The sequence below is a fragment of the Papio anubis genome, chromosome 11, assembly GCF_008728515.1.
Source record: "Papio anubis isolate 15944 chromosome 11, Panubis1.0, whole genome shotgun sequence".
Lineage (NCBI taxonomy): Eukaryota > Metazoa > Chordata > Mammalia > Primates > Cercopithecidae > Papio > Papio anubis.
The window spans coordinates 19,570,761-19,597,455 of NC_044986.1; the positions used below are offsets into that span (position 1 = coordinate 19,570,761).

The window sequence follows — 26,695 nt, forward strand, 5'->3', positions numbered from 1 at the left end:
CTGGGATTACAGGCGTGTGCCCGGCTCCCAAACTCTATTTAAAAAATTTGTTTTGAACAGTTCTATTGAGAAATGATTCACATACCATATGATTCACACATTTAAAGTGTACGACTCATTGGTTGTTATTATATTTACAGAGTTGTGCAACCATCACCACGGTCAGTTTTAGAACACTTTTATCATTCACAAAGAATCCCTAGACTGGGCGTGGCGGCTCACACCTGTAATCCCGGTGCTTGGGGAGGCTGAGGCGGGTGGATCACAAGGTCAGGAGATCAAGAGCATCCTGGCCAACATGGTGAAACCCCATCTCTACTAAAAATACAAAACTTAGCTGGGTGTGGTGTCACGCCCCTGTAGTCCCAGCTACTCGGGAGGCTGAGTCAGGAGGATCGCTTGAACCCAGGAGGTAGAGGTTGCAGTGAGCCAAGATTGTGCCATTGCACTCCAGCCTGGGTGACAGAGCAAGACTCCATCTCAAAAAAAAAAAAAAAAAAAAAGAATCCCTGGACCCATTAGCAATCATGCCTCAGTGCCCTACTACCTGTCTTATCTGGTCCTAGGCAACAACTAATTTTCTGTCTGTATAGATTTAACTGTTCCAGACATTTCTTTATAAACAGAGTAATATAACACATGGCTTTTTTCACTTAGCATAATTTTCAAAGTTCGTCCATGTTGTAGCATGTATCAGTATTTCATTCTTTTTCATGGCCAAATAATATTCCATTGCTTGAAAATACCACATTTTGTTTACTCATTCATCTGTTAGTGGATATGTGGGTTGGTTCCACTTTTTGGCTATTATGAATAATGCTGCTATGAACATTGGTGTATAAGGTTTTATGTGGATATATATTTCATTTCTCTTGGATATATACCTAGGAGTAGGATTGCTGGGTCATATGGTCACGTAAACTTTTTGTGGGACTGCCAGATTGTTTTTCAAAGTGCTGCATCACTTTACATTCCCACCAGCAATGTATGAGCGTTCCATTTTCTCCACATCCTCACCAACACTTGTTATTGTTTTGCTTGTAGCCATCTGGGTGAGTGTGAAGTGGTATCTCATCGTAGTTTTAATTTGCATTTTCCTAATGACTACTGATGTTAAGCATCTCTTCACTAACTGTTTTGAAAGGGAACAATGTACAGAAAGCTCAATTAAATGGGTGTTCTAAAATGTATTATTTAAACCCAAGCAAAATAGTTTTATAGACTTTGGCCTTGAATTGCTAGATGATTATGATGTTTAATCATAAGATTACAATTTTGGTCCAATGAGAATTATTTGAATTAATTATAGGGTAAAGTTAAAATGCACAGCAGCATTCCAGGTGTCATGAAGTGGTTACATGCAGTGCAGGTAGGACAGTTACTGCTCCAGATTGCAGAATGGAATGAAAATGAATTCATAATTATAAGTTGCAATGGAAAACTTGAGATAGGAGAGTTTTAAATATTAAGGTAGATAACATCAGCTGACCTTGAATAAGCAATGCCATTTTTAAAAAGTGTTGATGTGAATATATGAAATGTAAATCTTTAGTTTTTAAACTTTAAAATTGCAGCAGGCTCTTATAGATCTTCTCTGAAAGTCGGATAATGAAATTGATAAACTATTTGAGTTACTTTCAGCTCCAGAGTCTATAATTATATAATTCCTGGTTAAGATCAAGTTTTTTAAAACATACATAGTAAAAGCATAGAGTTTTAAACAACCCAGCTATTCACATGTCATGAGAATAGACAAGCAGCCAAGAAACTTATCTTCTAGTTTCCAAGGTCTTGACTTTTATTTAAGAACTCTATTCTTATTCCAGGTTGTATCCTAGTACTTTATTCATATTTATTAGAGTTTTTAACAAGTTTTTGACAAAGAGCAGGTAAGATAAGTCAGGAGTCATTAGAAGTTCAGCACAAAGCGTTTTTGGTCAGCATTTGAAATCCCTGGACGAGAGGAAACAGATGGGTTTGGTTACATTATCATTGCTGTGCCAAATAAACAGTTGGGGAAAACATTAAATATCCTTTTGCTACATATCTGCTTCCAGGCTAGGAATGGTGTTTGATGTTAACAGTGGTAGCCTTTTCATCTAATTTAGTGATAGAAGCTTGAAAATGTTTTTAAATATATAACATAAAAAACAAAGTTTATATGAATCCTCATCAGGTGACCTAGTTTATTAATTCAGGAAACATTTGTTGAATGGTAATTATGTGTAAGATACTATGATGGACAGAGGACTGGAACTTAGATTCATTCCTTTGGGAAATCTTCAGGGACAAGGTAGCATTTGAGGCGCAATTTCATTTTATTTTATTATTTATTTATTTATGTATTTATTTTTGAGATGGAGTCTGACTCTGTGGCCCAGGCTGGAGTGCAGTGGCACCATTTTGGCTTACTGCAACCTCCACCTCCCGGGGGGTTCAAGCAATTCTCCTGCCTCAGCCTCCCGAGTGGCTGGGACTGCAGATGCACCACCGTGCCTAGCTAATTTTGTATTTTTAGTAGAGATGGGATTTCACCATGTTGGCCAGGCTGATCTCGAACTCCTGACCTCAAGAAATCCGCCTGCCTCAGCCTCCCAAAGGGCGGGTATTACAGGCGTGAGCCACAGTGCTCGGCCCTGAGGTAGAATTTTAAACAGGAGCACAATTGGGATACTCATATATGAGATAAAAGCTAAGAATGGCAATTATATCTTTAAAAAAAATCAAAGATGGTTGTGAGTAAAACCTTCATCTCAGGGAAGAGTTGGACAGAATCCATACATGCAAGAAATATTTAAGTGTTCACTGAAATAGTTCAGGCAATAAGGTGAGCAGTTGAAAAACAAACAAAAAGGCCGGGGGTGGTGGCTCACACCTGTAATTCCAGCACTTTGGGAGGCTGGGGCGGGTGAATCACGAGGTCAGGAGTTCAAGACCAGCCTGGTCAACATGGTGAAACCCTGTCTCTACTAAAAATACAAAAATTAGCTGGGCGCGGTGGTGCATGCCTGTAATCCCAGCTGCTCAGGAGGCTGAGGTGGGAGAATCACTCGAACCCAGAAGAGGGAGGTTGCAGCGAGCCAAGATTGTACCACTTCATCTCAAAAAGAAAAACAACCAAAAAGTCAGAGATGCTGGCTTTTAAAGGGCTAGTGGACTATCCAAAGAAGTGAGCAGATCATAATTCGTTGCTGGGGAAGGAGAATGGTGTGGGTAGAGTTGAAGTCAAAGCTGGAAGTTGAATATTAAGGAGAAAGACAGCCCCATTAAAACCAAGCCACCTCATCATCTCCTTCTGTCATTTAGTCATATTCAAAGAAACAACCACTTCACAAAGACATATGGAAAGCCATTTAAATCTTTTCTGTAGCCTCACAAAAATGTCAAAAGGGAGTCTCACAAGGTATGTTACAAGGTTAACAGTCATTGTTAAATGGGAGAATTCTTAAGCTAAAATATTAATATAATTTCAGTTAAATTGGTACATAGATAATGCTTATTTTCTTCCTCTTTATGCCAAGATTCATTAACATGGCAGGGAAGATACTAAAAAGGAATATGTTCACAAGGATAAGATGGTAGAGGAGACATCAATCGATGAGAGATTTCAACTAGATTTCAGAAGACAGGAAAAAACTACAGAATAAGTGACTGATAGGTGGCATAATGGACAGTCTGGAGTGAGTTGAAGCTGATATGCACACAAATTCAATTCATTCCCGATTCCCCACCATATCACCTATCAAGTCACTTATCCTGTAGTTTTGTCTGTGTGTGAGAAACAAAGGGTATTATTAACTTGAGGCAAGCTAAGAGTTGTATAGAAAAAGAAATGTAATCTCAGCATACTATTTTTTTCCACAATGAACAATATTTATATACTAATGATGAAGTTGTGAAAAGAAAATATCTTGGGCCCCCAAAATCACTAAGCTAAAGGAAAAACTCAAACTGGGAGCTGCTTAGGGCACACCTGCCTCCCATTCTATTCAGTCATCCCTCTGCTCACTGGGGTAGATGCATATCTGATTGCCTCCTTTGGAAAGGCTCATCAGAAACTCAAAAGAATACAACCATTTGTCTCTCCCCTATCTGTGACCTGGAAGCCCATTCCCCGATTTGAGTCTTCCTGCCTTTGCTTCAAGTGGTCCCACCTTTCCAGACTGAACCAATGTACTTCTTGTGTATATTGATTAATGTCTCCTGTCTCCCTAAAATGTGTAAAACCAAGCTGTGCCCTGACCACCTTGGGGACACGTTGTCTGGACTTCCTGAGGCTGTGTCATGGGCCCGTGTCCTCAATCGTGGCAAAAAAAAAAAAAAAAACCCTTTCTGAATTAACTGAGACCCGTCTCAGATGTTCTGGATCCACCATGTAAATAGTGATTAATAATTTAGTCAAAATTAAGGCTGTAATGCTATGAAGAAATGGGAAAGAGGTAGATATGAGAGAGAATGGTCGAATCAGTTCCCTGCTGAAAACTGTCCCATGGAAATTCCTTAGCCTGGTTTTAAAATCTCCACATTGTTCAGTCCTATCTGCTCCCTGATCTAAGATTCTCCCACTCTCTGCTTCTTTAACCTCTGTTCAGTGACCTGGCCTTCTCTTTCTCTCTCTCTCTTTTTTTTTCCCTTAAATAACAAGAATGCTTGGCACAGAATCAAGAACACAATAAAGTGGCTGCCGTTACTGCTATTAACAGAGACACCAGCAAACCCTTCCCTAGTCCTGCCCTTCGTGATCCTGACACAGTGTGCAGCATGGACCAGCACACACCAGACCTGACCGATCCTCTCACAGTCTCTTAAAACTCACTAATGAAGGCTGTTCCTGGTGAAGGCACTCTCTACCTTCCCACTATCCCTTCAGACCCCTAGTGGCCAGCCCAGCCCAGCGCCACGGTCAGGAAGCCCACTCACAAGGCCCGCCCTCTCTCCCAGATACCAGTGAAGGAAAACAGATGCCAAGTCCACAAAACAGGAGTGTTAGACTATTAAACATTCGAACATTCACAGGGCAGAACACTGAGCATCGACATAGCCGCTGCCACCTAATGACACAAATGTGACACAGCAGCCACATCTGCAATGCCTCTAGAGGCAGTTCTTTCTCTTTAACAAGTCGGGTTCTTTCCTTCCTCGGAGCCTTTGCCTTCAATCTTTCCTCTGTATAAAATGTTCTTTTGGCAGAAAATCAGTTGGTTCCCCATCGTGTTCTCCTCCTCTTCCACAGTAACAGAATTTTCGCTTAGCATGTAGCTGCCCAGAATAGAAATTACATTTCAAGTTTCTCTTGTAGCTAGGTGTGCTTATGTGACTAAGGTCTGGCCAAAAAGATGTGAGCAGAAGAGATGGGAAATTACTGAGTTGTGTCCTTATAGAGAACTGCCTTCTCCACCTTGCTGTTCTCCACCTTGCTGTTTGGAACATGGAGGTGGTGGAGCCACAGGGCACCTTCCAGATGAAGGACCGAAGGAGCCTGGGTCCCTGGATGGCCTATTCTCAGGCTACTCCATGAGACAAATAATAAACGTACTTGCTTATGCCATTGTTAGAGGGTCTCTGTTACATGTGCTGATGCCTGTCACGGCACTTCCCATGGAGCTTCACATGGCAGACCCTGCTTATCATTTAGGGGCTTGGCTCTGACGTCACCTTAGAGAAATATTTCTGACCGCCCTACTGAAAGTCAGGCAGTTAAATCTCTATCACTCTCTTTTATTTTCTTGATAGCACATAGCAGTATATGGAATTGTTTTATTTCGTTATTTGCTTTTTACTTGTCTTTCTCCTGGAATTTAAGTTTCATGAATGCAGTGACCTTGTTGTTTTGCTCATTGCTGGAGTCCTAATGCCTGGAACAGTGCCTGGCACATAGTGGGTGCGCAATATATATTCGCTGCATGATTGACTACATCAAACAGGGAATTCAGTAGATGGGAGGTCAGTAGATAAATAAATCAGTAAAAAGTGACATACTCATACTGTTCAGACATACCTCTGTATGTATACCTCCTTTACATTAGGAAAAGCAACAGCTAAAATAGTCTTAAGTGGTTGCTTCTGGGGATCAGGGCTGAAGTGAGAACAGGTGAGACAGAGTGCTATTTTTTTAAAATTTTTGATACTATTAGATTTTTAAACTTGTGCATATATTATTTTGGAAAAGATCAAATTTAAGAAATAATTAAGAGGCTGCACACAGTAGCTTCATGCCTGTAATGCCAGCACTTTGGGAGGCCAAGGCAGGCGCATCACTTGAGGTCAGGAGTTCCAGACCAGCCTGGCCACATGGCAAAATCCCATCTTTACTAAAAATACAAAAATTAGCCAGGCACAGTGGTGTGTACCTTTAATCCCAGCTACTCGGGAGGCTGAGGCAGGAGAATGGCTTGAACCTGGGAGGCAGAGATTGCAGTGAGCCGAGATTGTGCCACTGCACTCCAGCCTGGGCAACAGAGTGAGACTCCATCTCAAAATAAATAAATAAACAAATACTCTGTAGTCATTAAAATGATGCGGTAGAAGAATGCTTAATGACATGGAACGACATCTATGACAATATATCATATGTAGAGCAAGACTCAATTTTATACGTGTATGAAGCACACAGCTTTAAAAAGATGCTGTTAGAGTTCATGCACACAGTCAATTCCTAACTTTAGATATAAATGGATATACCATTTTTATTAATAGAACCAGTGTTTCCTGGTTAACAATGTTGAATGAATACCAAAAGACTTCGGGTTTGAAGGGACAACACAGTGACTTCCTTCCCAGAGCTTCTATGGGCCTTTGTCCAACGCTTCTTTTTAGCCACGTACTGAGGAGTTTTGCCCTTATCCTAAGAGCAGCGAGGAGCCAGTGAAGTATGTTTAGCAGCAGTGGTATGATAAGATTGTTTTTAGGCAGATTTGTGGAAATGGCTTTCAAAGGCGAGCTTGGAATCAGAAAAATAATTAGGAGGCTATGAAGTCAATCAAGGCAAGAAATGATGGATACTTAAAACAGGAAAGCAGCAGTCAGGTTAGGGAGAAGAGGACTGTCTGAAGAACAGCACAGAGGGTTGGCAGTCTTGGCGGGAGTGAAGAAGGCTCCAAGGCTATAAGCTCCATGAGGGCAAGGACTACTTTGACTTTGTTTATTACTCTGTCCTGGGCCTGCCTAGCACAGTGCAGGCACAATATATCCTAGCACGTATTACTGACACTCAGGAAATATTTGTGATCTTTTTTTTTTTTTCTTTGAGACGGAGTCTCGCTCTGTCACCCAGGCTGGAGTGCAGTGGCTGGATCTCAGCTCACTGCAAGCTCTGCCTCCAGGGTTTACGCCATTCTCCTGCCTCAGCCTCCCAAGTAGCTGGGACTACAGGCGCCCGCCACCTCGCCCAGCTAGTTTGTATTTTTTAGTACAGACGGGGTTTCACCGCGTTAGCCAGGACGGTCTCGATCTCCTGACCTCATGATCCGCCCGTCTCGGCCTCCCAAAAGTGCTGGGATTACAGGCTTGAGCCACCATGCCCGGCCATTATATGTGATCTTAAGAAGAAAAAATGATGAAGGATGTGGCTCGGAAGTCTAGCCAGGTTGCCTGGTGAACCACAGGTTGTTCACTGAACATGACAGGAGGACCAGTGTGGGTAGAAGGAGATACTCTGGACCTGCCTGGTGTTCATTCCAGGGAAGGTAATCTGTGAAGAGTTGGCTGCCCAAGTCTAGAAGATCTTGGCAAGGGGTAGGCTTAGGGGTCCTCAGCATACAGATGGCACCTTTAGGCAGAGAGTGAATAATACTTTACTAGAAGAGTATATAGGCCACTATAGGCCAGGCATGGAGGCTCACGCCTGTAATCCTAGCACTTTGAGAGGTTGAGGGGGGTGGATCACTTGAGGCCAGGAGTTGCAGACCAGCTTGGCCAACATGGCGAAACCCTGTCTCTACTGAAAACACAAAAATTAGCCAGGTGTGGTGGTGGGCACCTGTAATCCCATCCACTTGGGAGGCTGAGGCAGGAGAATTGCTTGAGCCTGGGAAGTGGAGTTTGCAAGTGAGCCAAGATTGTGCCACTGCACTCCAGCCTGGGTGACAGAGGGAGACTCTGTCTCAAAACAACAACAACAACAATAACAACAACAACAAAAAACAGTATATAGCATTGAGAGATGAGAGATGAGAGATGATAGGACAGAACCTCCAAGCAACTCCAAAATTAAAGGACAGGGGGCCTATGGAGGAGAAGACAAAGGAGCAGCAGAGAGGCAGGAGAGACTATCTACTGTCACAGAAGAAGGGACGATCAGCAGTAAGAAATGCTGCCAATACAGCCTGAAGATGGGCTCTAAACATCGTCTATTGTATTTAGAACTAATACGTTGTAGTGATGATCACTTGAGGTGCTTTGGAATATATATATATATAAATTAGAGACCGGGAACCATTTTGTTGTGTTAAGAAGGCTGAATGACTAATCTGCCACTTTTTCCTCCTTTTTAACTTTTTTTTCTCCTTGAATTTTAATGAGTCTCTGAACTTGTACCCACCACTAGACTGTCACCTTCTTATCAAAGTTCCAGTGACTAGTTTGGCAGCAGGGAAGTTTTTCCACTGGGTCACATTTTTAATCAGGTCACTATCAGTAAGCTGACAGAGACTTGTGCTATTCAGAACGTGGGCCCCACAAAACCAGGCCTCCAAATACTTGGCTTTCTTTATGATTGCGTTTACAGTTCATGTGTATCTTTGTCATCTTTCCCAGAACAAAGATACACCCACACCCACACCCACACACACACACACACACACACACACTCCAGAAAAGGACTGACATGAAAAATTATGGCATGAAAAATTATGCTGCCATTATATTCTTGATTATTGATTGACATGCGGATTGTGTATTTTTCCAAATTTTCTTGGCCAAGAATATTCTCAGCGCATAGTTATTTCCTGAATACAGCTTTTATTCCCCTCTTTTTTCTTCCTTCGATATATTATTTCTATTTTTATCACCACGCCAGAACAGGACATCTTCCTTTACAATTAACCAGCTTGTTTCTTGCTTTCACTTGAACAGCATGAATTCTGTCATCTTTCCCTCTTGTTTCATAATTTTTTCTTTGTAAAGAACTTTCTTTGGTGGGGATGGGCAGAGTCTCACTCTGTTGCCCAGGCTGGAGTGCAGTGGCGTGATCTCAGCTCACTGCAACCTCTGTCTCCCAAGTTCAAGCCTCAGCCTCTCAAGTAGCTGGGATTACAGGTATGCACCACCATTCCCGGCTAATTTTTGTATTTTTAGTATAGATGGAGTTTCACCATATTGGCCAACTGGTCTCAGACTTCTGGCCTCAAGTGACCTGCCCGCCTCGGCCTCCCAAAATGCTGAGATTACAGGTGTGAGCCACTGCACCTGGCCCCTTTGTAAATAACTCTTGGAAGCAATAAGTTATTTGGCAAATTGCATAAGAATATTAAGAGCCTGATTGTTTTGTGGTATATTCAAACAATGTTTTTAATTGTATACTACCTGTTTTGTCATAAATTTATTCAAAAACACTTTATTGACACCATCTGGGTGGTAAGTACCCTGTACATACTGTAGATACCAATAGCAGATACAGGCCTCAGCTCAGTACTTTGCACCTAGTAGCCGTTCAATTAGTCTGTGATGAATGGGAAGCCTCAGGCAGCCATGAATACCATCAGGAGGTTTTGGGGGAGAGGAAGAGATGAGGTTAGATCCCCACCTTTGGAAAGCCCTGAAGATAAAGCCATGACAGCTTTCCTCAAGGACATGGTGGTCTCTGCCAATAGACACTCAGACAGGGGCAGACAAAGTGGTGGATGGTAGGTCCTGGGGACCTTTCAAAGATGTCCATGAGTGGGTAAAGCACTCCCACTGCCCTGCCTGGCTCTTTAGATGACTAAACACTTTTGGTTGAAAAGGCCACCAACCAGAAGAGGAAGAACATTTTGCTGGCTCCAATTAAACAAGGTGAAATTAGCCAAATGAGCTGGGGACACATCTTTAGTCTGTTTGTGCTGCTATAACAAAATACCTGAGACTAGGTACTTTATAAATAATAGAAATTTATAGAAATAATAGACATTTATAAGTAATAGAAATTCCAGTTCTGGAGGCTGGAAAGTCCAGGATTGAGGTGCCAGCAGATTCAGAGTCTGACGAGGTTCCTGTCTTTGTGTCCACGATGGCACCTGGAAGGCTGTGTTCTCAAATGGTGGAAGGGATAGAAAGGCAAAAAAATGCCAAATTTGTGAGAAGCCCCTTTCCTAGGGTCTTAATCCCATTGACTAGGAAGGAGCTCCCATGACCGCATCACTTCTTAAAGACCCCACCTTTTAACACAATTGCATTGGAGATTACATTTCAACATGAAGTTTTGAGGAGATACAAAATTCAAATCATAACAGGATGTTAGCACCATTTCATGATGATCAGAGGGTTCAGGGGTTAGCTCTGCAAAAAGGCCATCTGTATGATTTATTTTCTAGTTATTATTTTTATTTTTTCTTTATTCTAAAAACCAAAACCAAACCAAAACAACAACAACAAAAACGGGATACATGTGCAGAATGTGCATGTTTGTTACATAGGTATACATGTGCCATGGTGGTTTGCTGCACCTATTGACCTGTCCTCTAAGTTCCCTCCCCTCAACCCCCACTCCCCAAACAGGCCCTGCTGTGTGTTGTTCCCCTCTCTGTGTCCATGTGTTCTCAGTGTTCATCTCCCACTTATGAGTGAGAACATGTGGTGTTTGGTTTTCTCTTCCTGTGTTAGTTTGCTGAGGTTGATGGCTTCCAACTTCATACATGTTCCTGCAAAGGACATGATCTCATTCCTTTTTATGGCTGCATAGTATTCCATGGTGTATATATACCACTTTTTCTTTATCCATTCTATCATTGATGGGCATTTGGGTTGGTTCCATGTCTTTGCTCTTGTAAACAGTGGTGCAATAAACATACGTGTGCATGTCTTTATAATGGAATGATTTATATTCCTTTGGGTATATACCCCATAATGGGATTGCTGGATCAAATGGTGTTTCTGGTTCTAGATCCTTGAGGAATAGTCATACTGTCTTCCACAATGGTTGAACTAATTTACATTCCCATCAACAGTGTAAAAGCGTTCCTATTTCTCCACAGCCTTGCCAGCATCTATTGTTTCCTGACTTTTTAATAATTGCCATTCTGACTGGTGTGAGATGCTATCTCATTGTGGTTTTGATTTGCATTTCTCTGATGATAAGTGATGTTGAGCTTTTTTTCATGTTTGTTAGCCATGTAAATATCTTCTTTTGAGAAGTGTCTGTTCAGATGGTTTGTCCACTTTTTGATGGGCTTGTTTTTTTCTTATAAAGTTCCTTGTAAATTCTGGATATTAGACTTTTGTCAGATGGGTAGATTGCAAAATTTTTCTCACATTCTATAGGTTGCCTGTTCACTCTGATGATAGTTTCTTTTACTGTGCAGAAGTTCTTCAGTTTAATTAGATCCCATTTATCAATTCTGGCTTTTGTTGCAATTGCTTTTGGCATTTTTGTCATGAAGTCTTTGCCCACGCCTATGTCCTGAATGGTATTGCCTAGGTTTTCTTCTAGGGGTTTTGTGGTTCGGGGTTTTACATTTAAGTCTTTAATCCATCTTGAGTTAGTTTTTGTATGAGGTGTTAGGAAGAGATCCAGTTTCAATTTTCTGCATATGGCTAGCTTGTTTTCCCAGCACCATTTACTGAATATAAGATCCTTTCCCCATTGCTTGTTTTTGTCAGGTTTGTCGAAGATCAGATGGTTGTAGATGTGTGGTGTTATTTCTGAGGTCTCTGTTCTGCTCTATTGGTTTATATGTCTATTTTGGTATCAGTACCATGCTGTTTTGGTTACTGTAGTCTTGTAGTATAGTTTGAAGTCAGGTAGCATGATGCCTCCAGCTTTGTTCTTTTTGCTTAGGATTGTCTTGGCTATATTAGGTCTTCTTTGATTCCATATGAAATTTAAAGTAGTTTTTACTAATTCTGTGAAGGATGTCAATAGTAGTTTGGTGGGAACAGCATTGAATCTATAAATTACTTTTGGGCAGTATGCCATTTTCACAATATTGATTTTTCCTATCCATAAGGATGGAATGTTTTTCCATTTATTTGTGTTCTCTCTTATTTCCTTGAGCAGTGGTTTGTAGTTCTCCTTGAAGAGGTCCTTCACATCCCTTGTTAGCTGTATTCCTAGGTATTTTATTCTCTTTGTAGAGATTGTGAATGGGAGTTGTGTCTATTATTGGTGTATAGGAATGCTTGTGATGTTTGCACATTGATTCTGTATCCTGAGACTTTGCTGAAGTTGCTTATAAGTTCCAAGAAGTTTTGTGGCTGAGATGTTGGAATTTTCTAAATATAAAATCATGTCATCTGCAAACAGAACATGACTTCCTCTCTTCCTATTCAAATACCTTTATTTCTTTCTCTTGCCTGATTGCCTTGGCCAAAACTTCCAATACTATGTTGAATAGGAGGGGTGAGAGAAGGCACCCTTGTCTTGTACCAGTTTTCAAAGGGAATGTTTCCATCTTTTGCCCATTCAATATGATACTGGTTGTGGGTTTGCCATAAATAGCTCTTATGATTTTGAGATATGTTCCATCAATACCTAGTTCATTGGGAGTTTTTAACATGAAGGGATGTTGAATTTTTTCAAAGGCCTTTTCTGCATCTATTGAGATAATCATGTAGTTTTTGTCTTTGGTTCTGTTCATGTGATGGATTACATTTATTGATTTGTGTATGTTGAACCAGATTTGCATCCCAGGGTTGAAGGCGACTTGATTGTGGTGGATAAGTTTTTTGATGTGCTGCTGGATTCAGTTTGCCAGTATTTTATTGAGGATTTTCGCTTCAATGTTCATCAGGGATATTGACCTGAAGTTTTCTTGCTTTGCTGTGTCTCTTCCCAGTTTTGGTATCAGGATGATGCTGGCTTCATAAAATGAGGTAGGGAGGAGTCTCTCCTTTATCATTGTTTGAAATAGTTTCAGAAGGAATGGTACCAGGTCCTCTTTGTATTTCTGGTAGAATTCAGCTGTGAATCTGTCTGGCCCTGGACTTTTTTGATTGGTAGGCTATTAATTACTGCCTCAATTTCAGAACTTCTTATTGGTCTATTCAGATATTTGACTTCTTCCTGGTTTGGTCTTGCTAGGGTGTATATGTCCAGGAATTTATCAATTTCTTCTAGATTTTCTAGTTTATTTGCATTATAGTATTCTCTGGTGGTAGTTAGTATTTCAGTGGGGTCAGTGGTAATATCCCCTTTATCATTTTTTATTGTGTCTATCTGATTCTTCTCTCTCTTCTTTATTAGTCTAGCTGGTGGTCTATCTATTTTGTTAATTTTTTCAAATGACAGCTCCTAGATTCACTGATTTTTTTTGGAGGGTTTTCCGTGTCTCTATCTCCCTCAGTTATTCTCTGATCTTAGTTATTTCTTGTCTTCTGCTAGCTTTTGGATTAGTTTGCTCTTGCCTTTCTAGCTCTTTTAATTGTGATGTTAGGGTGTCTATTTGAGATATTTCTAACTTTCTAATGTGGGCATTTAGTGCTATAAATTTCCCCCTTAACACTGCTTTAACTGTGTCCCAGAGATTCTGGTATGTTGTCTCTTTGTTCTCATTGATTTCTGCCTTAATTTCATTATTTACCCAAGATTCATTCAGGAGCAGGTTGTTCAATTTCCATGAAATTGTGTGGTTTTGAGTGAGTTTCTTAATCCTGAGTTCTAATTTGATTGCACTATGGTCTGAAAGACTGTTACGATTTCAGTTCTTTTGCATTTGCTGAGGAGTGTTTTACTTCCAATTATGTGGTTGGTTTTAGAATAAGTGCCATATGGCCCTGAGAAGAATGTATATTCTGTTGATTTGGGGTAGAGAGTTCTGTGGATGTCTACTAGGTCCACTTGATCCAGAGCTGAGTTCAAGTCCTGAATATCCGGTGGTGTGGGTTCACAGGTGGGATCTTCTGATCTGTGGGTTGCACAGTTCTATGAGAAAAGCACAGTTTCCCGAGCTGGGTAGTACGCTCGCTCACTACCTTCCTTGGCTGGGAGGAGGAGGTTCCCCTTCCCTGTGTGGCTTTCAGGTGGGCTGCTGCACCACACTGCTCTTCCTTCCCTCTGTGGGTCACGCCAGCTTCTAGTCAATTTTGATGAGAGAACCTGGATACCTTGGTTGTCAGTGAAGGATTCACATGCTTATGATGTTTTTTTCCCAACGGGAGCCTGCAAATGCTGCTGCTTCTAGTCGACGATCTTGACCCTGCCCCTTGGCCATAGATATGATCACACATCTTCTAATTATTTAGGATTCTTTGAAAAGAGATGTTGCTTAATCAGCCAGTAGAGTAATGAAAGCTGTTGACTTAGTGTTCAGAGACTATCATTTAGGTAGACCTGGTTCTGCCACTAACTTTGTGACATTGGGCAACTTAGTTCACTATCCTGCATCTCAGTTTCCTCCACTAGAATGAGAAGTAATCGATCTTAGGTCCTGCCTGGAAGATTATAGGAGTCTGTTAGCTTCGTTGCTATTTTTTTTTTTTTCCAAAGTATTGCATGGTTTGCCAGGGCTTGGACATGATCATATTTTTCAAGCTAATTATCACAATAGATGTATGCTCATCTTATTAAGATATGTCAGGTGAGAAAATATTTTGAGCCAATGTGTTTATTTTACTTATTATTTAATATGTATTTATCTAATGCTTTTTGATATATAAACAGCAGAACTGGCTGGGCGTGGTGGCTATGAGTTTGAGACTAGCCTGACCAACATGGCGAAACCCCGTCTCTACTAAAAATACAAAAATTAGCTGGGCGTGGTGGTGTATGCCTGTAGTCCCAGCTACTCAGGAGGCTGAAGCAGGAAGATCACTTGAGTCGGGAGGCGGAGGTTGCAGTGAGCCGAGATCATGCCTTTGCTCTCCAGCCTGGGCAACAGAGCAAGACTCTGTCTCAAAAATAAAAAGATAAAAAATAAAACAGCAGAACTTCCTCCAGCTTGGGTTTGGGGCCTTGGAGGTACAACAGTGGAAGAATCAATCCCTCATGGTGGTGTAAAGTATAAAATGGTTGTATTAACCATAAAATGAGGCAGTGAGCTGACAGCAACAGAACAGTCCAGTAGTAAGTGAGTGAAAGAGAGAGAGAGCACAGCACACTAGCTCTTCAGCACTCCCAGGGGGAGCGCGCAGGTGCGGAGCACATCCGTAAATATAGATTATTCATTCTGATGAACAATGTGTTGACGCAAATACTTGGCGAAACCTATATATCTTACATTAGTTGCCGAACAACGGCTTATAGTTCAGAACTGCAGTTTCCAGATTCGATTTCGTGGTGCAATACACGAACAGGCTTTAGCAGCCTGTGGAACGTCTTTGGCGATTCCCATTGGACAATAAACACACCGCAATATCTCCTGCTCCCCTGCACGTGGAATAAATTGATGGCCCAAGAGACATGAACAGAAAAGATACATTTGAAGCTTTGACATGGCTTTAGGGAGAATCAGAAGTTGAAACCTATAGAAGCTGAGTGACCCTGAGTAAGAACTGCTCATTTCCTACTCATAGGAGAGCCCCCTTTCATGCCATTCTCTGCCATGTACTCCAGATACCCTCTTTAGTCATAGGAGAGCCAGGTTCCCAGATGGAAAATGGGTTAATTCCCTATCTGGCAAGTCCATCCAGGGGTCTGACTCCTAGTGAGGGCACAGAGGACAGAGCTATTCCACCTTTCAAAAAAAACAAAAAAAAAGTAGTTGTTAAAAGTTCTTTCTCTCCCAGGACAGCACCTCTGACTACAAGGAGGTGAGCAGAGACACTGGCGGGATTCAAACCCCACCATTCATTGTTCACCCATGTTTTGCAACTCCTTTCTTCCCTTTCCAACAGCTAAATGGTCAAAAGACAATGAGCACTCCTTCTTCCCACCCACCCATTTATCCTTCAAGGGGTCCATGGAGATACTTTGTCACCATTTCCTGGTTGGATGAAAGAGATGTTGCTAATCGTCTGCTCAGATGACAGCGTCAAGACTAACAGGGCAGCAGATTTGCTTCACTGACAAAAGAATGAAGGACCTTGCTTGTAAATAGTTTCATCTGTGTTCACAATCTCTCTCTCTCTCTCTCTCTCTCTCTTTTTTGAGATGGAGTTTCCCTCTTGTTGCCCAGGCTGGAGTGCAGTGGCTCCATCTCGGCTCACTGCAACCTCCACCTCCTAGGTTCAAATGATTCTTCTGCCTCAGCTTCCTGAGGAGCTGGGATTACAGGTGCCCGCCACCACTCCCAGAGTTTTTAAAATTTTTAGTAGAGACAGGGTTTCGCCATGTTGGCCAGGCTGGTCTCGAACTCCTGACCTCAAGTGATCCGCCTGCCTCGGCCTCCCAAAGTGCTGGGATTATGGGCATGAGCCACCGTGCCTGATGCACAGTCTCTTAAATTAGTCTTGCTACCCTCCCATTCCCCAATGGCTCCTTCAAAAGCCCTGCTCCCTTCCTAGGCTATGAGTTACTCTGGTGCTAATCCTGATAATCAGTTCCTGGAAGATACTAGTAGGGCTGCCTGAGAATCTTATGGCAGCCTCTTCCTTAGCTCCTGTGTGTGATGGCTTTGAACTTGTTTGAATTTAGTGGTACTCCACAGACTGCCATCTGTTTGCCTGTTCCTGTTATGGTGTATGGAGTGGAATGGGGAGAAATACTCCTTTGCTAGATCCAAGCAATGGTGCATTCCTGAATTTCTCCACTATTTTACATCATGCCTATTAGATTCATCTTGAAAAATAAGAAAGGTGATTTATTCCCAGCCAGTTCCAGGACTCTGGAGAGAGTGGTCTCTAGCCTTAAGTTCTGAGTCCTACCTTTAAGTTCTGCTAGCAGTAGAGACGTACCTGCTTCATCATCTTAGAGTCATGTGGCAGACTTCACTTCAGCCTCTGAAAAAAGGAGATCGGATAAGGAGAGGAGAAAATAACATTTGCCCAAATGAACCAAAAGAGGAGAAGGAGGCAGAAAGGAAGAAGAAAGGGAAGAAGAGGAAGAAGAGGGGGGATAAAGAAGACGAGGAAGAGAAGCCGAAAGAAAAGGAGGAAGAGGAAGAGGACAAGAAGAACAAGAAGGCAGAGCGTGAAATAAAGCCACTTGTTTGAAACAAAACATTTGCCTTCCTCTCTTCCCAAGGCATCTAAAACCACTTGTTGTAGAATATTCAGTTCACTCACAGAAAGACTTGCGTGGGTTTCTTTCTGAATTCAGACTGAAATTACCCTTGATGGCAGTGGGACTATTAGGTGAAAATACCTCAAGCCACTCGTCTTCATTCTAGGGTTTCTCAGAGCATGGTCTGTGAGTCTTTCTCAGAATTAGCTAGGGCCCTAGCTTTAAAAAAAATAGACAAATTCCTGAACCTAAATCAGCATCTCTAGGAGTGGGGCCTGGGAATTTGTAATCTGCAGGACTTTTTTGCTTTTGTTTGAAAGAGATAAGGCCTCCAGATGGTCCTTGATGCCAACAAAAATTTGAGAATCTGCTTTAATCCATAGGTCCCAGAACTCTGTTTTTCTCCCTATAAAAGATAAAATTTAGTTCTGCTTAATTCGGCAAGACTTTTTAAAAAAAAAAAGAAAAGAAAAAGAAAAAAACACATAAAATTTAGCAGGTTTTTTTAGCACTTGAATCATCAGGCAAGAAATGTGGGTGTTGCTTAGCTCTAAGCCTCCTGAAATATTAAAGAAATATGTATGTGCAAATACCGAAAGAGGAAAAAGTTTCTGCATTGCTACGCCACAGACAGCCTAAAAGATACCAGCATAACGGGTCTCTAAAGAATAAGATTTGGAAGTCTCATCTGCTGGGAGCTTAAGAATATAAGCATGTATAAATAAAAAGATCATGTACCTGAAACAAAGTTTTAATAAGGAAATAGCTTTACTAGGAATATCATAGCACATTGTATGGTAGTGAATTTCTAGCACTAACTGCTTTCTCTCCTCACTGGAAGCACTCTTACCGTCTCATAGAGGGCAAGGAGTTCATTACCCACAGTTTGGATATTGTGGGGCCAGGAAATGCAGCCAACTTTTAATAGTGTTATTTATTTATTTATTTATTTATTTATGAGACAGAGTCTCGCCTTGTTGCCAGGCTGGAGTGCAGTGGTGCGATCTTGGCTCACTGCAACCTCTGCCTCCTGGGTTCAAGTGATCCTCCCACCTCAGCCTCCCGAGTAGCTGGGACTACAGGCACACGCCACCACACCCAGCTAATTTTTGTATTTTTAGTAGAGACGGGGTTTCACCATGTTGGCCAGGCTGGTCTCAATCTCTTGACCTCGTGATCCACCCGTCTCAGCCTCCCAAAGTGCTGGGATTATAGGCGTGAGCCACCGCACCTGGCCTATTTATTTATTTTTGAGATGAAGTCTCGCTCTGCTATCCAGATCGGAGTACAGTGGTGTGATCTCGGCTTACTGCAACCTTATCCTCCCAGGTCAAGCGATTCTTGTGCCTCAATCTCCTGAGTAGCTGGGACTACAGGCGCCACCATGCCTGGCTAATTTTTGTGTTTTTAGTAGAGATGGGGTTTCACCATGTTGGCCAGGCTGGTCTTGAACTCCTGACTTTAAGTGATCTGCCCGCCTCTGCCTCCCAAAGTGCTGGGATTACAGTCCTGAGCCACTGTGTCCCGCCACAGCCAACTTTTAAGAGTATTCATAGTATTATGAGGTGGAAAGACGTTGAGATTTAGTGCCCGGCCAGGTGGCTGGCTTAGCCTCATCATGGAACCCATGCTGCTGGGTTTTCTCTACTGTGGCTTAATGTGCAGGAGCTCTCAGAAGATGATCATAAATGACCCACCCAGGGGAGGGAAGGGAAGGAAGCATCAGGGGAGAGAACCATCCAGCTAACAATGTGGTGAAAGATAAAATATCACCAAACACACCTGAAAACCTGGCATCTGAGAATAACCCAAGGCAAAAAAGAAATAAACAAAAATATTCCTTTTTGTTTTTTGTTTTTTTTTTGGTATGGGCAGGGGATCTTGCTATGTTGCCCAGGCTGAAGTTCAGTGGTACAATGATGGCTCACTGCAGCCCCCAATTCATGGGCTCAAGCCGCCTTCCTGCTTCAGCCTCTTGAGTAGCTGGAACTACAGGCGTGCACCCACATGCTCAGCTAATTTTTGTATTTTTTGTAGAGATGGGGGTCTTGCGATGTTGCCCAGGCTTGTCTCAAACTTCTGAGCGCAAGTGATCTTTCTGCTTCAGTTTCCCAAAGTGCTGGGATTACAGGCATGAGCTACAGCGCCCAGCCTATTTTACCCTTCTTAATGACCTATTAGACTTCATTTTTCGTGGGTGGGAGTAGAAGACTCCTATTTATTTAAACTTAAACCAAACTACAATTTATCAAAAATAAGCTGTTTTAAATAAATAATTGAGATGAATGATTAAAAATGTAAAGAAGACAGTTCTCTGCTTTTTGTTGATAAAGGTTTATGTTGCTGAACTGTTTTCCATTGTTACTCAGTCCTAATAAGTTTTGGGAAATAGTGCTCACCTCTTGGCTCCACACATGTATTTTGTTTTGCATTTTGGTTTTTCTAAAGAGGCGGTAAACAAGAAAGATCTAGCTGGCAAAGGCAGAGGAAGAAAAAGCTGGAAAGGAAGAGGGAACAGCATGTACAAACGGCTTGCTGTGGGGAAAAAAGCTTGAAGCATTTGAGGTATGGGAAACCAGTATGGGTGGAGTGTGGGAGCTCTGGAGACAGTGACGGTGCTGGAAGCAATGTTATTTTACAGGACCTGGCTGACTATAGAAGGAAGTTGGGTTTTATGCTAAGGGTGATAGAGTGCTAACAGAGGAGTAACCTGATCCACATAGTCAAGATATAAACTTGTTTCTCAAAATTTGCAATAAAGAAAAATAGAATAAGGCCAGGCGCAGTGGCTCACGCCTGTAATCCCAGCACTTTGGGAGGCCGAGATGGGTGGATCACTTGAGCCCAGGAGTTCAAGACCAGCCTGGCCAACATGGTGAAAACCTGTCTCTATAAAAATACAAAAATTAGCCAGGCGTGGTGGCACGTGCCTGTAATCCCAGCTACCTGGGAGGCTGAGGCAGGAGAATTGCTTGAACCTGGGAGGCAGAGGTTGCAGTGAGCTTAAGTTGTGCCTCCGCACTCCAGCCTGGGTGACAGAGCAAGACCCCATCTCAAAATAAAATAAAATAAAAAGAATAAGAGAAAAATGTAATAGTCCCTATTGTGTTGTTGTCTTGATTTTCAGGGTTGGTTGACTCTTTGTTGCTACTAATTAATTGAGTAGACCTTGTATGATTTTGAAAAAAAAAATGAATTCTTAAAGCAATGACCACATTTTGGGAATAACTGAAAAGGTAGCCAGCAACTAGCCCAGGACCCCAAGTCATAGGAGACGCTTCCTGACTGCTTATGGCTAATGCAGATCATACTTCTGTCTGGGAAGGAGACATTCAGATAATAAATGTCAATCAGCAATGTCTGTAAAACATTATCAAAAGAAATGCATGAGGAGGAAAATATGACTCCAATGAATGGAAACAACGGAAAATGTTGTCATAAAATAGCTACAGAATTTCAGAGCGGGTAACTACATGTTTTTTTTTAATACTCTGCCCAAAATTGTTGGTGCTCGGAATCCTAAAGAAAGCTAAGTAAAAATTTTCCAACGAGGCTAGCCTCTAAATCCATGCAGTGTAAAAATGACCTTTGATAGTAACACTGAGGGATGTGATGTCAATTTCAACACTGTACATTTCCAAAGGATTAGAAATGTTCCTCTGGCATTCCCCGTGTCCTCAAATAAGCCACTTGGATGCATCATTGACTCAAAAACTTATTTAAAACTTTCTTAAACTCATCTATGTTTTCAACCTGCAGCTCCCCATGGGATGAGGAATTTCTCGACTTTTTTTTTTTTTTTTTTTTTTTTTAGGCATTCAGAAATTTGTTTATCCTAAATTCATTTCTTTCAAATTATACTTTCAAAATATCACTACCGCTCTACCGTGTCTCCACCCAAACTTAGTGGCTCAGTGTCTTCTCTTTCTGGGGAACATTGCAAGAAGAAGGGAGAGCCACCCCTTTTGTACCTTTTGAAGAGAAGTTGTTGAGGATGCGAGGAGGGGACGCACGAGGAGGGCAATGACCCAAGCACAAATCAAAAAGGAGCCACTGATTACTAACGGCTGGTTTAGACTCCCTAGAAGAAAGGAAATCAACATTTTATAAAAACCCTAAAGAAAAGCAGTTTAGCGTCATCAGTGACTTGGGACTCAAACAGCCTTTGTTGGAATTCTTGCCCCTTAGTAGAAGGTTATTTAACTTCTCTACACCTTGGTTCCTTCTCTAAAATGAGCTACTGGTCCTCGTTCTATGGAGTTAATTAGTCCTCACTCCATGGAGTGACTACATTGTGAGAAGATTCATGTATGCTAGGTGTTTAGCACAGAGCAGGTGCAATCAGCACCCTGGAATGTTTGCTCTGACTTTCCCCAGTCGTGCTCCCACTTTACAGAATGTCATGTCAAAGGCCCCTCCAAGCTTTCCTCCTGAGGGATCTTGACATGGCAGCCCTCACTCCCAATCCCTTCAGACCCTTCAGAGGCATTCTGACTCCTCTCCAATGAGTCTTGGAATGTGGCAATTGAAATTGTCTCAGAGATTCTAGGTTCACTGCAATTTGCAGAGAGTTTAGCTTGCATATCCCTTTCTGAGGATGCTTTACATTTTGTTGACGTTTGCTTTTAGTTCCAGTACTCTGAGCTCACAGGAAACTCCACAAGGAGAACTCACAAGGATTGCTGAATCCCATAATTATTTAAGTGTGATTTCCTTGTTCTCTTGCTTACCTTGAAATTTTCTGCTTCTATTCTGGCCGCTCTCAGAACTCAGTGAGCTCTTTTGCCATTTATTCTTAGTAGCTTGGCATTCTGCTTCTAGAAAACATATCGTGATGTACAAACTTGGAGATTTCAATTCTGAATTACTTATATAAATTTAAGACTAATTCTAGCACAAATGTCTGGGAGGTCATTAGTATTTGCAGTTTTTCTATTTAAAGAAAAATCATCCATCTATCCCCAGTCTTTGGCTGAGTTCTCAGTTCTTCAGGCCTGGATTCATTTTGTTTCAGGCACTAAATCCCTGTGCCTGAGCTAACCTGCATTTTAACTTTACGTGGTCACTCTGTCCATATCTGAGACTTGGCTTTTTGCACGATTAGATTTTGGCTCCTGAGACCCACGATTGGGGATAAGAACAGCCTTCAGTTTAGACCCTCAGGAACACACTCAGCTTAGCTGCTCCTCTAACCATCTTTTTGCCGGGCATTGTGCCAGCACATCCATGCTAGATCTTGCACTAGGGAGGCGTGAATTACAACCCCAATGTTGTTTTCCTGTCTTTACTACCTCAGAGATTTCTTGTCATGAATCAGGCAACAGAGCTGAAATTGATATTTAACTTTGTAAACTTCCCAGTGCCGGAATGCCCCAAATGACTACACTAAACAAGAGCTACTTGCAAAGCTGTTCTTTTGTTTGTATGTTTTGTCAGCCTTTGAAAGATTAACCATGTGTGGATGTGAATCCAATAAGAGATATGTACTTCCTATGTACCGTGGAATGAGGAAGTAGCAAGGGAACTTCACCGATAGCAAGCTGGGTCTTTCTCATGATGAAAATAACAGTGTAGGCCACACGTGGTGGCTCATGCCTGTAATCCTAACGCTTTGGGAGGCCGAGGTGGAGAGATTGCTTGAACCCAGGAGTTTCAGACCAACTGGACAACATAGTAAAATCCCATTTCTAAAAAAAAAAAAAAAAAATTAGCTGGGTGTGATGGCACGTGCCTGTAGTCCCAGCTCCTGGGGAAGCTAAGGCAGGAGGATCTCTTGAGCTGGGAAGATCAAGGCTGCAGTGAGCTGTGATCATACCACTCCATTCCAGCCTTCATGACAGAGTGAGACTATGAAAGAAAGAAAGAGAGAAAGAGAGAAAGAGAGAGAGAAAGAAAACTAGCAGTGAAGCCATTCTGCATTTTAAAGGCCAAGATTGATTGAATTCTGTAGCATTCTTGGTAGTGTTTTGTTTTGTTCTGACTCCAAATTCCAACAGTACAATGAAAGCCAAGCCTTTTTTGGATTAAAATAAATGACAGACATTAATCTCCCTCTTGCTCATCTACTGCTTTATTATTTACAAAGCCTTGCCCCAGTCATCTCACTTAGCCAAACCCAGACCAACCTGTGCAGCTGTCCTGATAGCCCTTACTCAGAGCTTTGGTAAACCAGTTTGTTCTTTTCTTTCCAGAACCAGGTTTGGACCAGTTAAGAAAGTTCCTAGAAGCAGGCTGGGGTAGAAGAATTCTCCCACTTTCCCCCTATATCCTTCTCTCTTCCAAAATACTCCTACTCTGCTTTTGTTTGTTCTACTCAGACTTGTAGCCTAGTGTCCTTCCATCACAAGAGGCCTGCAGAAAACCAGCAGGGGAAGAAGAAGGACTCCACACCCTTTACTCCTTTTCAACAGCAGCCTTTGAAACCACCAGATCATCTTCAAGCTTCTCAGTGCTCCCTACTGATTCATACAACAGATTTCAAAGTTAGAAGTCCTCAGTTCAAGTTCTCATTTTGCTACTAACTGAGTCAACTTGGGCAAGTCTTTCAACTTCCTGTGATCCTTAAACCTCATTTTGTAGATGAGAACGTTTGATTGGATGGCCTCCCATACTCCGTCCAATCCCAGTGTGCCATGTATTATAGAAAGGCTTTGAGTGCCTGCTGTGAATGAGACAGAGTCTTGGTACCTGCTCCTCAGTAACTAGAGTGCGGTTGGGGAGTGAAGGCGCCACACGCAAGAGTCCAGTGTTACCAGTATAAGGCTATGTGTCATGGAATGCCCAGGCCGCTGACAGCTGAGACTCACAATTTTGACTGGAGCACTTGAAAATAATGCTGAATGCAGTTCATAAACAAGTCTGTGAGCTCTTGGGAGGCCAAATATTCTTTTGCAATTTGTTAACATAGGGCCAGATGTTTGCAAATTGTAGATACTTACATAGATGAAATACAATACTCTAAGGGGATTTTATTGGAATGAAATGTCCAGTCACCATATTGTAAATTTAATTCCAACCAGAATCGTTATTAAGCCTTTGGGGCAGGCGGACAGGGGGATATAAACATTTTAAAACTCGTCTGCTCTCCAGAAGCCAGCACTTAAAGATGCAGCAGTCTTCTTTCCAGTTGCTGAAAAGTTAATGTCCTATTTTAGTCACATTTAAGTAACTTTAATTGAACCATTAGCTCCTATTAGTTAGTTCTTGAAACACCAAAAAAAAAAGCCAAGGCATGCGCAGGTATTTGGAACAATAGCTACGTTTTCGGTGAGTGTTCTTAGCCACACTTGATAATGCACCGGGGTTCCCATTAAATGACAGTCCTTAGTTTAGGCCTCTCCACATGGAAGACCCTCAAAAAAATTATTGTTAGGGGATTTCACTTGAAATTCCAGTATACCTGAAAGCCAACTTGAATTAAAGAAAATAGACCAGGCACAGTAGCTCACGCCTGTAATCCCAGCACTTTGGGAGACCAAGGCGAGTGGATCATGAGGTCAGGAGTTCAAGACCAGCCTGGCCAAGATAGTGAAACGCTGTCTCTACTAAAAATATGAAAATTAGCCGGGCATGGTGGCGGGTGCCTGTAATCCCAGCTACTTGGGAGGCTGAGGCAGAGAATTGCTCAAACTCAGGAGGTGGAGGTTGCAGTGAGCCAAGATCGTGCCACTGCATTCCAGCCTGGGCAACAGAGCAAGACTCCAAAAAAAAAAAAAAGAAAATAATTAACACTGGTGCACTTGAACATTATAAAAGTCATTTGCATTTCCATTATTTTCTCATCTAAACCCCATTTTACAAAGGAAAAAACTGAGATTTATGGAGATTAGCCTGCTCAAGATCACATTTTCATGGCACCAAGAGTCCTCTACCTTTAACTTAAAATTCCATGATTCTTTCCGAAGTGCTGATGATTTCAAACACAGATAAATGCAGACATAAACATAGATAGAGATGTTGATTAAGGGGTACAAAGCTTCAGTTAGGAGGAATAAGTTCTGGAAATCCATTATACTGCATGGTGACTATAATTAATAATAATATAGCGATAATATACTTGGAAACTGCTACGAGAATAGACTTTAAATGTTCCCATCACAAAAATGCTAGGTATGTGAGGTGATGGATACATCAATTAGTTTGATTTAATAATTCTATAATGCATATGTATATCAAAATTACCATATATATCTACATAAACATCACCATATATATAATATATAATATCACCATATCTATATTTATCTACATAAATATCTATATTTTATGCATACTGTAAGAAGAATAGATAAATAGATAGATGGATGTATTTCTTCTAAAAACTTTTCATTCTTTGGAGGTAAAGAAGTCCTCGAGAGGGCAGTGGCTCACGCCTGTAATCCCAGCACTTTGGGAGACTGAGATGGGTGGATCACCTGAGGTCAGGAGTTCGAGACCAGCCTGGCCAACATGGTGAAACCCCGTCTCTACTAAAAATACAAAAATTAGCCGTGTGTGGTGGCAGGTGCCTGTAATCCCAGCTGCTTGGGAGGCTGAGACAGGAGAGTCGCTTGAACCCAGGAGGCAGAGGTTACAGTGAGCTGAGATCGTGCCACTGCACTCCAGCCTGGGTGACGAGAGCGAAATTCTCTCTCAAAACAAAAAACAAAACAAAACAAAAAAAACGAGAGAGAGAGAAGAAGAAATCCTTTATTCAGTGACATTTTTCCTCCCTATACTTTTCCAGGCTTTCACATACCTTGCCTTGGTTGCATGTATTGAACTTCCCAAATATCAGACCCAAGTATGAATTTCAGGAAAAGCCAGAAAACGCCACACCTATCCTTGAGAATAATTTTAAGAAATTCTTCAGTCCTTCAAGATTGCTTTTGGTGTCCGGTGTGCTTCTTAATCAGGACTGGCGTCTGGCCTGTGTTTTTAATTTCCCTCTACTGCCATCTGCTGGTAGTACATCTGTAGTGGCATCTTCCAGAACAGAAGCCACAAGATCGTGGGCGATCCTGGGGTCAGACTCTCTACAAGACTTAAGCAATTCTCAATTCCAGCTGCATATTAGAATCATATGGGACACTTTCAAAAGTATTGATGCCCAAGTCCCACCCCTAGAGATTCAATTCATTTAATTTGGAAACGATCACCAGTATTTTCTGAAAAGGTTAACAGGGAGTTAATAGGTAATGTGTAGCCAGTGTTGAGACCTACCGGCCTACACAATCAAGTCTAACTAGTACAGATAATGGGAAGATTAATGTAACCAACGAAAATCTGCATTCAATTTTGTCATATCTAGAGCAGTTCTCCAATTCATTTTATACTGTTAATACAACTCATTTCAACTCTATGTGCTTTTTATGGATTAAAAAATTGAAATCAATTATTTTATTTGCAGTCTTTCAGGATTTTCCTCATGATTAAATAGGAATACAGCCTAAAGTAAATCAGCTTTATTATTTTTTCCATATTTCA

At 41.6% G+C, this 26,695-nt stretch overlaps 1 non-coding gene across 1 annotated transcript; it reads right to left on the reverse strand.

The window, feature by feature from the left end:
- Positions 1-4,982: 4,982 nt before the first annotated feature.
- Positions 4,983-5,105, reverse strand: LOC116269600. The gene has a single exon (XR_004177220.1). It is a non-coding gene; the product is annotated as a small nucleolar RNA SNORA17 (small nucleolar RNA).
- Between the last annotated feature and the right edge of the window lie 21,590 nt (positions 5,106-26,695).